Genomic DNA, 13,595 nt, shown 5'->3' with positions numbered 1-13,595 from the left:
TTGGATGATGCACAGCAACACACAGTGGACAGAAGTGTCAACCTAGGCTGCGTACTCTAGTTTCCAAAGTAGGCCACAAACTCACGACCTCTTTATTCTAAGCCATGAGTGCCCCCCAGAACAAGTGGAGCCAGAGAACACAAAAGAAAACCGAGAGGAACAAAAGAGAGCAGCCTCTTAAATTTTATCAAGAAAGACGTTTTCTTTTTGTCTTTGCTCCAGCTAATTGCAGCTTCACTTTTAAAATCTAGATAACTGACAGCTTAAGAAATGATTTCTCTACCCTTGTTAAAGCAGATAATGCGAGATCTTGTCGAGCAGCAAGGAAATGTCATTTGTTTTCTCACTACCCAGAGTGTTTCCAGACAGTTGGATAATAACACAAAGAATGTTGGTGCTTCCTACAGAGTTCCTACAGGAACTAGGAAAAGGCAATCAGTGGAGGGTGGGAGGATACGGGCAACCCAGCCAACTGCCGTGAAGCGGCTTTTTAATTGATCCCAGCTGCCTGTGAGATGAAAGTCATTCTGGCAGCTCGAGTCATATATCCCCTGGGAAGCAAGTAGCTGAGCACTGGGCTGTGTATCTCTCCTCTCGCCTTGCCATTTGCTGCTGAGTTTGAAGGGAGGGTGTGGGTGAGTGAGTGAGCACAGTTTGAAAAGCTCTTGCTCAGAGAGAGGCTGGAGCAGAGGGAACGGCACTGGGCTTCATTCACGTTGCTGTAAGCTGAGCAGCTGAAGGGAAGGGAAGGGAAGGGGATACACAGATTGTTGACAAGGAACGTGAACACTGATGGATGGAAGGTAAGACACCAATAATGGAGAGGAAGCTTTGTAGCTGCCTAAGTGAAGTGCACCGCATATGTTAAACATGCAGTTAGTTGTTGGACTTGCCCAGAGTCAATCTGCATTACTTTAATGATAACTTATAAATATATTCTGAAATACATTTTCCTGGACAAGAAGTTTAATAAAAGCGCACTTTATACATTTCTTCAGCTTAGATTTATTGCATGGGAAATTGGGGACCTCACACTGTGAAATGTTTAGTCTTTCTGCACCACTAAAGACGTGTATCAAGAGATGCGGGATGTATAAAGGACAGGTTGTTTTCCATATTTAAATTGCCTGCTGCGGCCTTAGTTTCAGATCTGCACGATGACCGACTTTCTGTCAAGCTGCTTGCTGCAAGGTGTTTCAGCTCCTGATAGAAAACTGTGTGCTCATTTTATAAACAGGACAATAATAATCTTTGTCGTACCTATGCTTTATAATATTGAATGTTCTGTTTTTTTAATTGTATTTTATCCTCTCCTTTTGAGGGCAAAATACAAAATGTATATACATTTACCAATTTCTTCTTTATAGGAGCCTGATGTTCAGTTAGAAGTACCTTAGCAACTGCATTCCCTCCCCCAACCTCTCCCCCCACCCTTCTTTCTCTAAGCTGCCAAAGTTAGTAGCAAGATGAAAGTATCCATTTAATGACAAGTTTCTGGCAAGGGTTTGATGCACCCACAGCCAAATAGTGTGCCAGCGACCTATCGTGGCTTAACATGGGAGAGTTGTGGGAGATCATCACACCTGTTGAACTATCTGACAATAAAAGGCCACATCCCCAGGAAAAATGTAGGAAAAATAGAATAAAGATTTGTGGGGTGTGGTGGGGGGGGGGGGGGGGGGGGGAATGAGGGATTATTGATGGGGATGGAAAGGCACTTGCTCATGAAAGCAGAATAGAACCATGCTGAACATGTGGGCTCTGCTTATAAATGATGCTGTTGTGAGATCATTTAACAAAAGCCCTGTTAAACCCTGAAACCAGGATTTTGCTGATTCAATCGTTCCTTCCTGGGGGCAGCAATTTGGTTTGGAGGATGTTATTTTTTAACAAGTTGACAGGCTAACTGAGATTGCAGAATGAATGAAAAAGAATAACTTTGGTTGAGAATTGAGACTGGGTCGATGTGCGTAGTGAGTTCCTCCTGCAATTACTCATTCCACAGAATAAAGGCCGAAGCTTCCTGTAAACAAACATTTCCACTTCAGACCTTGAGAGGCAGTAGGAAATTGTGTCATGTCGGAATGAAAAGTGGAAAAACTTTTGCAGAGGCGACAAATGAAATTCAGCGGGGGCCCATTTTAAATCAGCAAAGGGATAACCAGACAAAGAGATGAGATTGGATATTACCACATAGGGAGAAAAATGATGTTAATATTTTGGAAACATTTAATTAGGCTGTTATATTTATTGATTGTGAGTTTGATCTGAACCTATTTAATTTGGAATGATTGGAAATGGTGGCGGGATTTGGGTGAGATGATTCATGGGGGAAAAAGATTCAGTGTATAGTTTTTTTTTTAAAAGACACACAGTACTGACGTAACTCAGTGGGTCAGGCAGCATCTCTGGAGAGCATCGGGGTGGGATACTTCCTCAGACTGACTGGCTTATCAGTCAGAGGAAGGGTCCCAACCTTAAACGTCACATATCCATGTTCTCCAGAGAGGCTGCCTGTCCTGCTGAGTTACTCCAGCACTTTCTTTTTTTGTAAACCAGCAACTGTAGATCCTTGGTTCTACATTTGTCGGTGTACAATAATTACCCCCACTGCAGTATGTAAAATCCTCTCCTCACCTACTGAGATTCAGAGGAGTTTTATTAAGGATGAGGGGAGAAGAGACTGAGGCCAGACCATTTTTGGGAAACTCTGCAATATTAAAGACGGGTTGAACAGAACAGAAAAAAACATGAATTCCGATTTTCACTGGGCCACATCTGGATCACATATTTGTCCTTCTAGTGGTCCTCTACAGGATGCAGCCAAGACCATTGAACTCCTGGACCAATTTCTAATTGTTAACTGTTAATTTTACTGTTAATAAGCATTTTTACTCGATCACTGTTCAGAGTGGGTGGGTAAATATGGGAGGCTTTTTGAGGAAATTCAGGCAATTTAGACTTGTGTGATGAGGAGAAAGACTGTCATTTGTAATTCACATGAAACCCATGCTTTCAAACAAACAAAAGCTAGTCGCCCAGCTTAATCCTGCCGCTGGGGGAAATCCTTTGAAAGAGCCTGATCAGTCCTTAATTTCCTCACTGCCTGCTACATGCAGACTGTTACAGGTTTTCAACTGCATTATAAAGAATCTATAAAACTTGTGCATTAAAATCTCATGAATGGCTTGAATGTTTCATTGGTGAGTTTGCTTAATTTTCTTTGCGAACTTTGATGACCGTTCATCCAAGCCTGAACGACTTTATTTTGCGGTAGCACCTCCCAGCTGGAAGTACTTTGACTAAGAATCTCCTGCTACTGTGTGGCGTATCCAAACCTCACATTCTGACGTCCATGGGCACCAGTTAAAACTAGGACTATGGTGTCAGCGAGTTTACGGATGAAGGCAAAGCAGGAGAATCAATCCTCTTGCGGACACAGACTGTTGGCACAAATACTGGGACAAATGCTCATTTGATTCTGAGTGAGTCCATGCTGTTGTCTAATCTATTTAATATAACAGATTGTACAGCGGGTGTTTGACAACACAAAATGACTTATTGGTCCTCGCACACATTTATTGAGCCATCGTTCTTTGATTAGTCAAAGTATTCTTTTGCAATTGACTAAACACAGAAAAAATTAAATCAATTTTATCAGAGCTGGACACAAACCCTCACGCAGTTTAATGAATGAGTTCTGCCTGTGTCAACCAATAGTTCAATAAAGCTCGGGCGCCTGGTGTTTGGTACATCTGTGCCTCACTGCTGGACACACTAACATGTTCAGCAGCAGAGCAGGAGGTCAGATGTACCAACATTTGCTATGTTGATGGAATAGAGAACACTCTGGATTACCTGCCAAAGTGCGATGATATCTTCACACTACCTACATGAGCAATTACCAACAAAATTCCCTGGTTATAGTTGGGATGGTTTCAGCTGATTTTATCCTCTTTAGCCCAAGGCCACAATGGCTGATTTAACACCACTGCCTCCATTCCCGTTGAGATAATGGTTATATTTGTTAATGTAGTTTAAGTGTCAATTCCAAAATCCAGCTGATTTTCATTAGTAGACTGCATGTTGCACATATCAACTGAGAATTAATTATTTTTTCCATTCATCTAAATTTTTGTTTTGGACAATATCAAAACCTATAAAGCACCTTAATGGCAAATGCAAAAGCTGCCTCAGAAGTCATCCAGGGATGTACAATCCATCACTATGTAAGCTTAAGGGTCTTTAGCTGTCACATTGAATTGATTTAAATCAGGGCCTTTTGCAGAAGTGCAAAGGGAATTTATTAGATGCAGCCATGTAGAAAAATCTGTTACATTGACTATTATATCTATAGATCTGAGGCCTCAGATACTCCACTGGTAGCAGTAGCGCTGCAGTCACCGAGAACAAGCAACATCTGCTTTACGATAAGCAATGTACCATAAAATTATATTAATAATCTGCAATGTTGTTATCCTTTAGATCTGTACATTTTCAGTGACACGGTAATTTAATTTTTGATTCAAAATTCCAATAGTCTACAAATACAGTGCCTTCGGTAATGTTTGGGACAAAGACCCATCGTTTATTTACTTGCCTCTGTACTCCACAATTTGAGATTTGTAAAAGATAACAATCGCATGTGGTTAAAGTGCACATTGTCAGATTTTAATAAAAGTTTTTTTTTATACATTTTGGTTTCACCATGTTGAAATTACAGCATTGTTTATACATAGTCCCCCCATTTCAAGGCACCATAATGTTTGGGACACAGCAATGTCATGTAAATGGAAGTAGTCATGTTTAGTATTTTTTTGCATTTCATTTGCATGCAATGACTGCTTGAAATCTGCGATTCATGGACATCACCAGTTGCTGGGTGTCTTTTCTGGTGATGCTATGCCAGGCCTGTATTGCAGCCATCTTGAGCTTATGCTTGTTTTGGGGGTTAGTCGGCTTCAGTTTTCTTTTCAGCATATAAAAGACATGCTCAATTGGGTTCAGATCAGGTGATTGACTTGGCCACTCAAGAATTAACCATTTTTTAGCTTTGAAAAAATTCCTTCGTTGCATTTGCAGTATGTTTGGGATCATTGTCTTGCTGTGGAATGAACAATGAGTTTTGAAGCATTTGTTTGAACTTGTGCAAATAGGATGTGTCTATATACATCAGAATTCATTATGCTACTATCATCAGCAGTTGTATCATCAATGAAGATAAGTGAGCCAGTACCTTTAGCAGCCATACATGCCCAGGCCATAACTGCCCCACCACCACATTTCACAGATGAGGTGGTATGCTTTGGATCTTGGGCAGTTCCTTCTCTCCTCCATTGCTTTTGCCATCACTCTGATTTTAGTTAATCCTCATCTCATGTGTCCACGAGACCCTTTTCCAGAACTGTGGTTGCTCTTTTAAGTACTTCTTGGCCAACTGTAACCTGGCCATCCTATTTTTGCGGCTAACCAGTGGTTAGCATCTTGCAGTGTAGCCTCTGTATTTCTGTTCATGAAGTCTTCTGCAGACAGTGGTCATTGACAAATCCTGACTCCTGAAGAGTGTTTCTGATCTGTTGGACAGGTGTTTGGGGATTTTTCTTTATTACGGAGAGAATTCTTCTGTCATCATCTGTGGAGGTCTTCCTTGGCCTGATAGTCCCTTTGCGATTAGTAAGCTCACCAGTGCTCTCTTTCTTCTTAATGATGTTCCAAACAGTTGATTTTGGTAAGCCTAAGGTTTGGCTGATATCTCTAACGGTTTTATTCTTGTTTCTCAGTCTCATAATGGATTCTTTAACTTTCATTAGCACAACTTTGGTCCTCGTGTTGATAAACAGCAATAAAAGTTTCCAAAGATGATGGAAAGACTTGGTGCTGAGAGCTCTCTTGCATTAAGGAGGCATTTAAACACACCTGAGCAATTACAAACACCTGTGAAGCCATGTGTCCCAAACATTATGGTACCCTGAAATGGAGGGACTATGTATAAACACGGCTGTAATTTCTACTTGGTGAAACCTAAATGTATAAAAATACCCTTTAATAAAATCTGACAATGTGCACTTTAACCACATGTGATTTTTCTATTACAAATCTCATTGTGGAGTACAGAGGCAAATAAATAATGATGGGTCTTTGTCCCAAACCTTATGGAGGATACTGTAGATCAGAAGTTTAGAAATGTATAGTTTATTATGAGTGGTTACAACACACCAAGTCATAACCAAGCCACTGTGATTTATGATAAAGCTATAGCAATAAATTGGTAACAACTCTAGAGAATTCACAGTCCTTTTCATGGTGCCAAATGCAGGTGGCAGACTAAGCTCATGGTGGAATGGTTTGCATGTTCATGCTTAAGTAGACATATAGCCAAGTACTGGTGCCCAAGTACTTGCTGGGCAGAACTGAGTTGGGTTGATCATAGATCATAGAACAGTACAGCACAGGAACGAGTCCTTCAGCCCACAGAGTTTGTGCCAAACTCGATGCCCAGCTGAACTGATCTCATCCGTGTGCACATGATCAATTTCCGTCTATGCCCTGCATTTCCATGTGCGTACCCAAATGTCTCCTAAATGTCTCCTAAACGCCATATATCGTATCTGCTTCCACCACCACCATGGCAATGCGTTCCAGGCCCCCACCACCTTCTGTGTGGAAAAAATGCTCTGCACATCTCCATTAAACTTTGCTCCTCAGTAAAAAAGACACGGTATAAGTTGCAAACCTTTACTCTGAAATTTGTTGCTTATACATTTTCCATTGGCAGTATGCATGCTGGCCCATATATCAGCCTGATATTTCAATGATTGAAGCACGTCATTGAATGTGTTTTGCAACACAGTAAAACAACCAATAGTTGTTGATACATGTCATGTACAGCTGAGTAGTTAACTAAAGATTATTATACATGTATTTATATTGTTTTTATTCTAAATATTTAGAAATTATGGTAACCATTTTCTTACCGCACTAGGACCCCATGTAGAACCCACTACAGTAAACCTATTAGCATTAACAATCATTGGTTCCCAGTCCAATGATACTAATAATTGCAAGTTTGAATGACCCAATGTCAGCGGGTGCAAAGTGCCTCGAGCTCACTCGCTCTTCAACCAGGATTCAATCCTCACTTCTGGTGCTATCTGTGGAGTTTTCACATTGTCCCGTTTAATTTTGCGGGTTTCCGCTGGTTGCCCCAGTATTCTCTCTAAGATAAGTAAGTTGGAATGTTGATTCACGACTGTGAATTTCCCAGTATGTCAGTGAGTGGTCGAATCTGGGGAGAGAAGATGCTGATACGGGATAAGTGTAGGACTGTGGAAATGGGCGATTGATAATTGGTGTGGATTTGGATCAAAAGGCCTACTTCTGTGCATTATGACTCGATCTTTCACAGCTGGTTGCCTTGCGCAGTGGTCCTTAAATGGTCTACTGTGCATCGCACTTAACAGCCCTCATACTGACAACATCATGACAAAAGTATATTGGCTATTCTGGATTAACCCCTCTGCAAAACTATAGTTATTTCATATTGATCAATAAAGTTATAAATATACCAGCTAGAGTTGAGTTTGGGATGTAAATATGGAACACAAGTACTTTAATAGACTGTGCTTTTGAATGCACTTGTTTTTATTTTGCTTAGTGTTATTAACATGCTCTGCAATGTATTGAGCATTCACTAATGAGTCTGCACCAGTGTTGTACTGAGTGGAGTTGCACCAGATTGAAACAAGATTATATTGTTAGATAGATAATTTAGTTTGGAGATGCAGCATAAAAACAGCCCCTTCAGTCCACGTCGGTGTACTGTCTACCACCGATCCCCATACACGAGCACTATCTTACAATTAACCTGTACGTCTTTGAAATGTTGGGGAAACCGGAGCACCCAGAGAAAGCTCGTGTGGTCATGGGGAGAACATAGAAACTTTGTACAGACAGCACTCGTAGTCAGGATCAAACCCGGGTCTCTGGTGCTGTAAGGCAGCAACTCGACCACTGCCCCACCGTGCCACCCGTGAAATGCACAATATCTGCTCCCAATAACAGCTTGAGCTAACTGAACAACAACTTTCCCCTGCAACAGCAAATAAAACTTTCCCCTGCAACCTTCGCATAAAGAAATTATCCTCCAACATTTCCGCCACCTCCAATGGGATCCCACCATTGGCCACATCTTCCCATCTCCACCCCTTTCTGCTTTCCGTAGAGACTGTTCCCTCCGAAACCACTCGTCCCTTCCCACCCAAACCGCCACCTCCCCAGGTACTTTCCCCTGCAACCGCAGGAGATGCGACACCTGTCCCTTTATCTCTCCCATCGACTCCATCCAAGGACCCAAACAGTCTTTCCAGGTGAGGCAGAGGTTCACCTGTACATCCTCCAACCTCCTCTATTGTATCCGCTGTTCCAGATGTCAACTTCTCTACATCGGCGAGACCAAGCGCAAGCTCGGCGATCGTTTCGCTGAACATCTCCACTCAGTCCGTCCCAACCAACCTGATCTCCCGGTGGCTCAGCACTTAAACTCCCCCTCGCATTCCCAAACTGACCTTTCTGTCCTGGGCCTCCTCCATTGTCAGAGTGAGGCTCAGCACAAATTGGAGGAACAGCACCTCGTATTTCGCTTGGGCAGTTTACGCCCCAGCAGTATGAACATTGACTTCTCCCACTCCTTGCTTCCCCTCTCTATCCTCTCCCCCTTCCCAGTTCTCCTACTAGTCTTCCTGTCTCTGACTACATCCTATCTTTGTCCCGCCCCCTCCCCTGACATCAGTCTGAAGAAGGGTCTCGACCCGAAACGTCACGCATTCCTTCTCTCCTGAGATGCTGCCTGACCCGCTGAGTTACTCCAGCATTTGTGTATACCTTCGATTTAAACAGCATCTGCAGTTTTTTCTTGAACAACAAAGGTAATGCTGTTTCATTAATACATCTAGTAATCTTATAGTGTGCTGACTTTTATAGTTGGATATCAATCAAAGTTCAAAGATATTCGTTGGGCAGCCTTTCAGATGGTAATGTAGACTTGTTACTTGATTTCATAGATTAGTTAACATAAACTATATTGTATATAAATAATTCTCCTCAATTATGAATGCGCTACACTGGAATCTCAGGCCATGCAGCTTAAGGAGGTCCCATGGTCCACCATATTTTCAGCTGAGCCAGACCAATGGTGCTCGGAATTAGATGGCAGCAAACATTTCTAGGATTAATGCAAGGGAAAGGAAGAAAGATCTGTTACATTTCCTATCCGGTGCGGGTGGTTCACATGCCTGACAAAGGGTGAGTGCAGGGGTTAATTCAACAGCAGTATTTTGCTGGTCATGCGATTGTCTTGCCATGGGTCACTGAAAATGGCAATGGTCATTTGGGTGAAATAACATATGACTGTCATAACCCAAGGAGCTGTCAAACCACAGGAATCTACCCGATGGGTTTGCAGTCTGTGTGACTGTTGTTAAATATCAATGCAATCTGAAGTCCCGTCGCAGATAAACTCTATCATTTTCTATTGGGCAGGAGGCAAATAAATTATGCATTGAGAATCTACATGGATTAAGAAGGAGAGTATTGCTGGGAGGGAGTTTAAAGCAGGGAAAGGGATTTATTTGAATCAAAGCTGCCTCGAGTAAAGTCATTTTGCACACTTCCAGTGGATTCAAAATGACTTGCGTTCCTGGTGAGCTTTGTCGGTGAGTTCACGTGACAAACCTTTGACAAGGAATTCCTTTGTTTCTGCTGGAGGTGACATCTCAACATTTTGGAGTCAATGTTAACATATTAACGTCTGAAGAAGGGTCTCGACCCGAAACGTCACCCATTCATTCTCTCCCGAGATGCTGCCTGACCTGCTGAGTTACTCCAGCATTTTGTGAATAAATCGATTTGTACCAGCATCTGCAGTTATTTTCTTAAATTAACATATTAATATGTTAATATGTGAATATCTCCTTTATATATACTTCAGTACTTTATCCATCTGTTTAGTTCTGCAAAGTTCATCTGTAGGTGTGGAAGTCATTTCTAACAGGAAAATATTCTATTAATTTTGATTTAAGTGACTGTTAGTAGGTTGCTGCAACCAGCAGAATAGATGATATGAATAAACAACACATGATTTCCCAGAGAATTGTGTAAAGAAAATGTATTCAGTTGTTTTATTGTATATACTATCAATAACAACAGTCTTCTGCACTTTCCAGCTTTAATTCTTCACTTCAGACTCGGCCTCATTAATGAACATAGTACATAGAAAAGTACAGCACAGGAACTTTGGCCCACATTGTCTGTGCTAAACATAAAGCCAAGATTAACTAACTTCATCTGTCTGCACTTGATCCATTCCCTGCTTATCCATGTGCATATCTAAAAGCCTCTGAAATGCCACTTTTGTATCTGCCTCCACCACCACCCCTGGATGCATGTTCCGGGCACCCACCACCCTCTGTTTAAAAAAAGGCTCGCCCTGCACATCTCCTTTAAACTTTGCCCTTTTCACCTTAAAGCTATGTCCTCTAATCTTTGACATTTTCATCCTGAGGGGGGAAAAAAAGTTTCCACTCTATCTATGCCTCTCATAATTTTATATACTTCTATCAGGTTTCTCCTCAATCTCTGGTATTTGAGAGAAAACATCTGTTTGGAAAAACTGAATTGAATTAAAAGGCCACAGGTACCATTACTGCACCAGAGAAGTCCCAGTGCTGGGAACTTCCCCAAAGTGATGCTGTGGTAACTTCAAAAGAAATCTGGGAGATACTTGGTATGTTTTCCAAAAAGATCGATTCATCACCGTTGCTGTGTTTTTATTAAATTTGCCAGGCTAAACAGCTTTCAAATGAAAAGCTTACTGCAGTCTGCCCTTCCTTGTATGGCACCAACATCTCTTCAAATATCAATACTTTGTTTAAAAGCAATCAAACTCCAGAAATGTGACCAGCTCACATCATTACTGTCAGGCATTCAGTGTGAAAAAATACCTACTGTGCATCTAAAGTTATGTGCAAATTGATTTCTTTCCGTCTTTTGCAAAAGGCAATTTGAGGAAAATTTTGATACAGAATATTGTACCCGTGGGGATTCAATGCCTGTCATTTAAACTGTCAAACCACAGGGAACAAATCACAATTAAATTCAGTTGTTATTGAAACCATAGCTATATTTTATCGTGTTCCAGTTTGAAGATGTCCAGAAGAATATCACCTCATTTAACTTAAAAGCTGCTTGAAATTTAAATCAAAATGCTATGAAGTTTAATATATCTCATGCATAGAGATGGCAGTATCTTATCTGGAATTAAATTGAAATTAAATGAATTTTCTACTGGGTCCTAAATAGGTAAAATCAACAGAATTAAATTAAATGGGAGGCAAAAAAAAAGAAGAGATTTGAGGAAAACTGTGGAAATATAGATTTTCCCATTGAAAGCAGCATAGAAAATTAGCTTAAACACAAAGAAATACACAAAATGCTGGTTAACTCTGTGGGTCAGGGAGCATTTCTGGAGAAAATGGATAAATGACATTTCGGGTCGGGACCCTTCTTCAGACATTATTACATTATGATCTTAAACACGTCTGAAGTAGGAAATGAAAAACTATGGGGGAGAAATTAGATAGTATTTGAAAATGTGTGCCAGAGTCTGTTGTACAACTAAGCGACATCTATTTGATCTGATGGAAAATGCACGCTAAATTAATTTTCCCGACTCATTAATCTGATTGTAGAATCCAGACACCTGTTTACAGTATTTGATTAATTAGTTTGTGTCCAAAGGTACATTCTGTGAGTGGATAACTACAATGTCAGTTGGAGGCAAGACTGCTGGAAGTCATTCCACAGGGTTGAGAAGATGGCTGGATGCCAGAACAGAACAGAAAGCAGGCATCCTGAATTTCAGTTGCAGCATTGATAGGGGGGTTGGAGTGGAGGAATGCAATCTTCATGGCACATGAGCTAAGGAATCCTTCAGTATCAATAAGGCGACATGATGGCACAGCGGTAGAGTTGTTGCCTTGCAGCGCTGGCAGCACCGGAGACCTGGGTTCGATCCTGACTAAGTGCTGACTGTACAGAGTTTTTATGTTCTCCCCATGGCCTGTGTGGGTTTTCTCCCACACTCCTTGCACATCAGTCACTGAAAGTAAGCAAGCAGGAACAGCAGGCAGTGAAGGAAAGCAAATGGCATGTTGGCCTTCAGAGTGAGAGGATTTGTGTATAGGAGCAAGGAGATCCTACTGCAGTTCTACAGGGCCCTGGTGAGATTACACCTGGAGTATTGTCATAGCGTGATACCGTGTGGAATCAGGCCCTTCGGTCCAACTTGCCCACCTCGGCCAACATGTCCCAGCTACACTAGTCCCGCCTGCCTGCACTTGGTCCATATCTCTCCCAACTTGTCCTTTCCATGTACCTGTCTAACTGTTTCTTAAACGTTGGGATAGGCCCAGCCACAACTATCTCCTCTGGCAGCTTGTTCCATACACCCACCACCCTTTGTGTAAAAAAGTTACCCCTCGGATTCCTATGAAATCTTTTCACCTTGAACCTATGACCTCCGGTCCTCGATTTCCCCTACTCTGGGAAAGAGACTGTGCATCTACCCGATCAATTCCTCTCATGATCTTATACACCTCTAAGATCTCCCCCCAACCTTCTGCACTCCAAGGAATAGATACCCAGCCTTCTCAACCTCTCCCTATAGCTCACACCCTCTAGTCCTGGCAACATCCTCGTAAATCTTCTCTCAACTCTTCACGCTTGACAATATCTTTCCTATAACATGGTGCCCAGAACTGAACACAATACGCTCAATGCGGTCTCACCAATATCTAATACAACTGCAACATGACCTCCCAACTTCTATACTCAATACAATGTGTGCAGTTTTGGTCGCCTAATTTGAGGAAGGACATTATTGCTATTGAGGGAGTGCAGCATAGGTTCACCAGGTTAATTCCCAGGATGGCGGGACTGACATATGATGAAAGAATGTATCAACTGGGTTTATTTACTGGAATTTAGAAGGATGAGAGAGGATCTTATAGAAACATATAAAATTCTTAAAGGATTAGGCAGGCTAGATTCAGGAAAAATGTTTCTGATGTTGGGGGGACTCCAGAACCAGGGGTCACAGTTTAAGAATAAGGGGTAGGCCATTTAGGACTGAGATGAGGAAAAACTTTTCCACCCAGAGAGTTGAGAATCTGTGGAATTCTCTGCCACAGAAGGCAGTGGAGGCCAATTCACTGGATGTTTTCAAGAAAGAGTTGGATAGGGCCAATGGAATAAAGGGATCTGGGAAGAAAGCAGGAACAGGATACTGATTCTGGATGATCAGCCATGATCATATTGAATGGTGGTGCTGGCTTGAAGGGCTGAATGGCCTACTCCTGCACCTATTTTTATGTTTCTGTGTACGTCTGTAGGTTAACTGGTATAACTGTAAATTGTCCCTAGTATGTGTGGGGTAGTGTTAATGTGCGGAGATTGCTGGTCGGTGCGGACTCGGTGGGCTGACGAGCCTGCTTCCGCGCTGTATCTCTAAACTAAATTAAATAAGGAACCCACAGTGAGAG

General features: G+C 41.8%; 1 protein-coding gene across 1 annotated transcript in view; it reads left to right on the top strand.

The window, feature by feature from the left end:
- The first annotated feature begins 686 nt into the window (after window positions 1-686).
- Window positions 687-13,595, top strand: part of mid2 (midline 2) — a 190,487-nt gene continuing 177,578 nt past the window's right edge. The window contains exon 1 of the mRNA XM_078412436.1: window positions 687-803. The gene's annotated coding sequence lies outside the window, so the exon portion shown is untranslated. The remainder of the gene's footprint in view (window positions 804-13,595) is intronic.

Source organism: Rhinoraja longicauda, chromosome 15 (assembly GCF_053455715.1).
Source record: "Rhinoraja longicauda isolate Sanriku21f chromosome 15, sRhiLon1.1, whole genome shotgun sequence".
Taxonomy (NCBI): domain Eukaryota; kingdom Metazoa; phylum Chordata; class Chondrichthyes; order Rajiformes; family Arhynchobatidae; genus Rhinoraja; species Rhinoraja longicauda.
The sequence above is the reverse complement of the archived record's forward strand: the minus strand, read 5'-3'. Positions and strand labels throughout refer to the sequence as shown.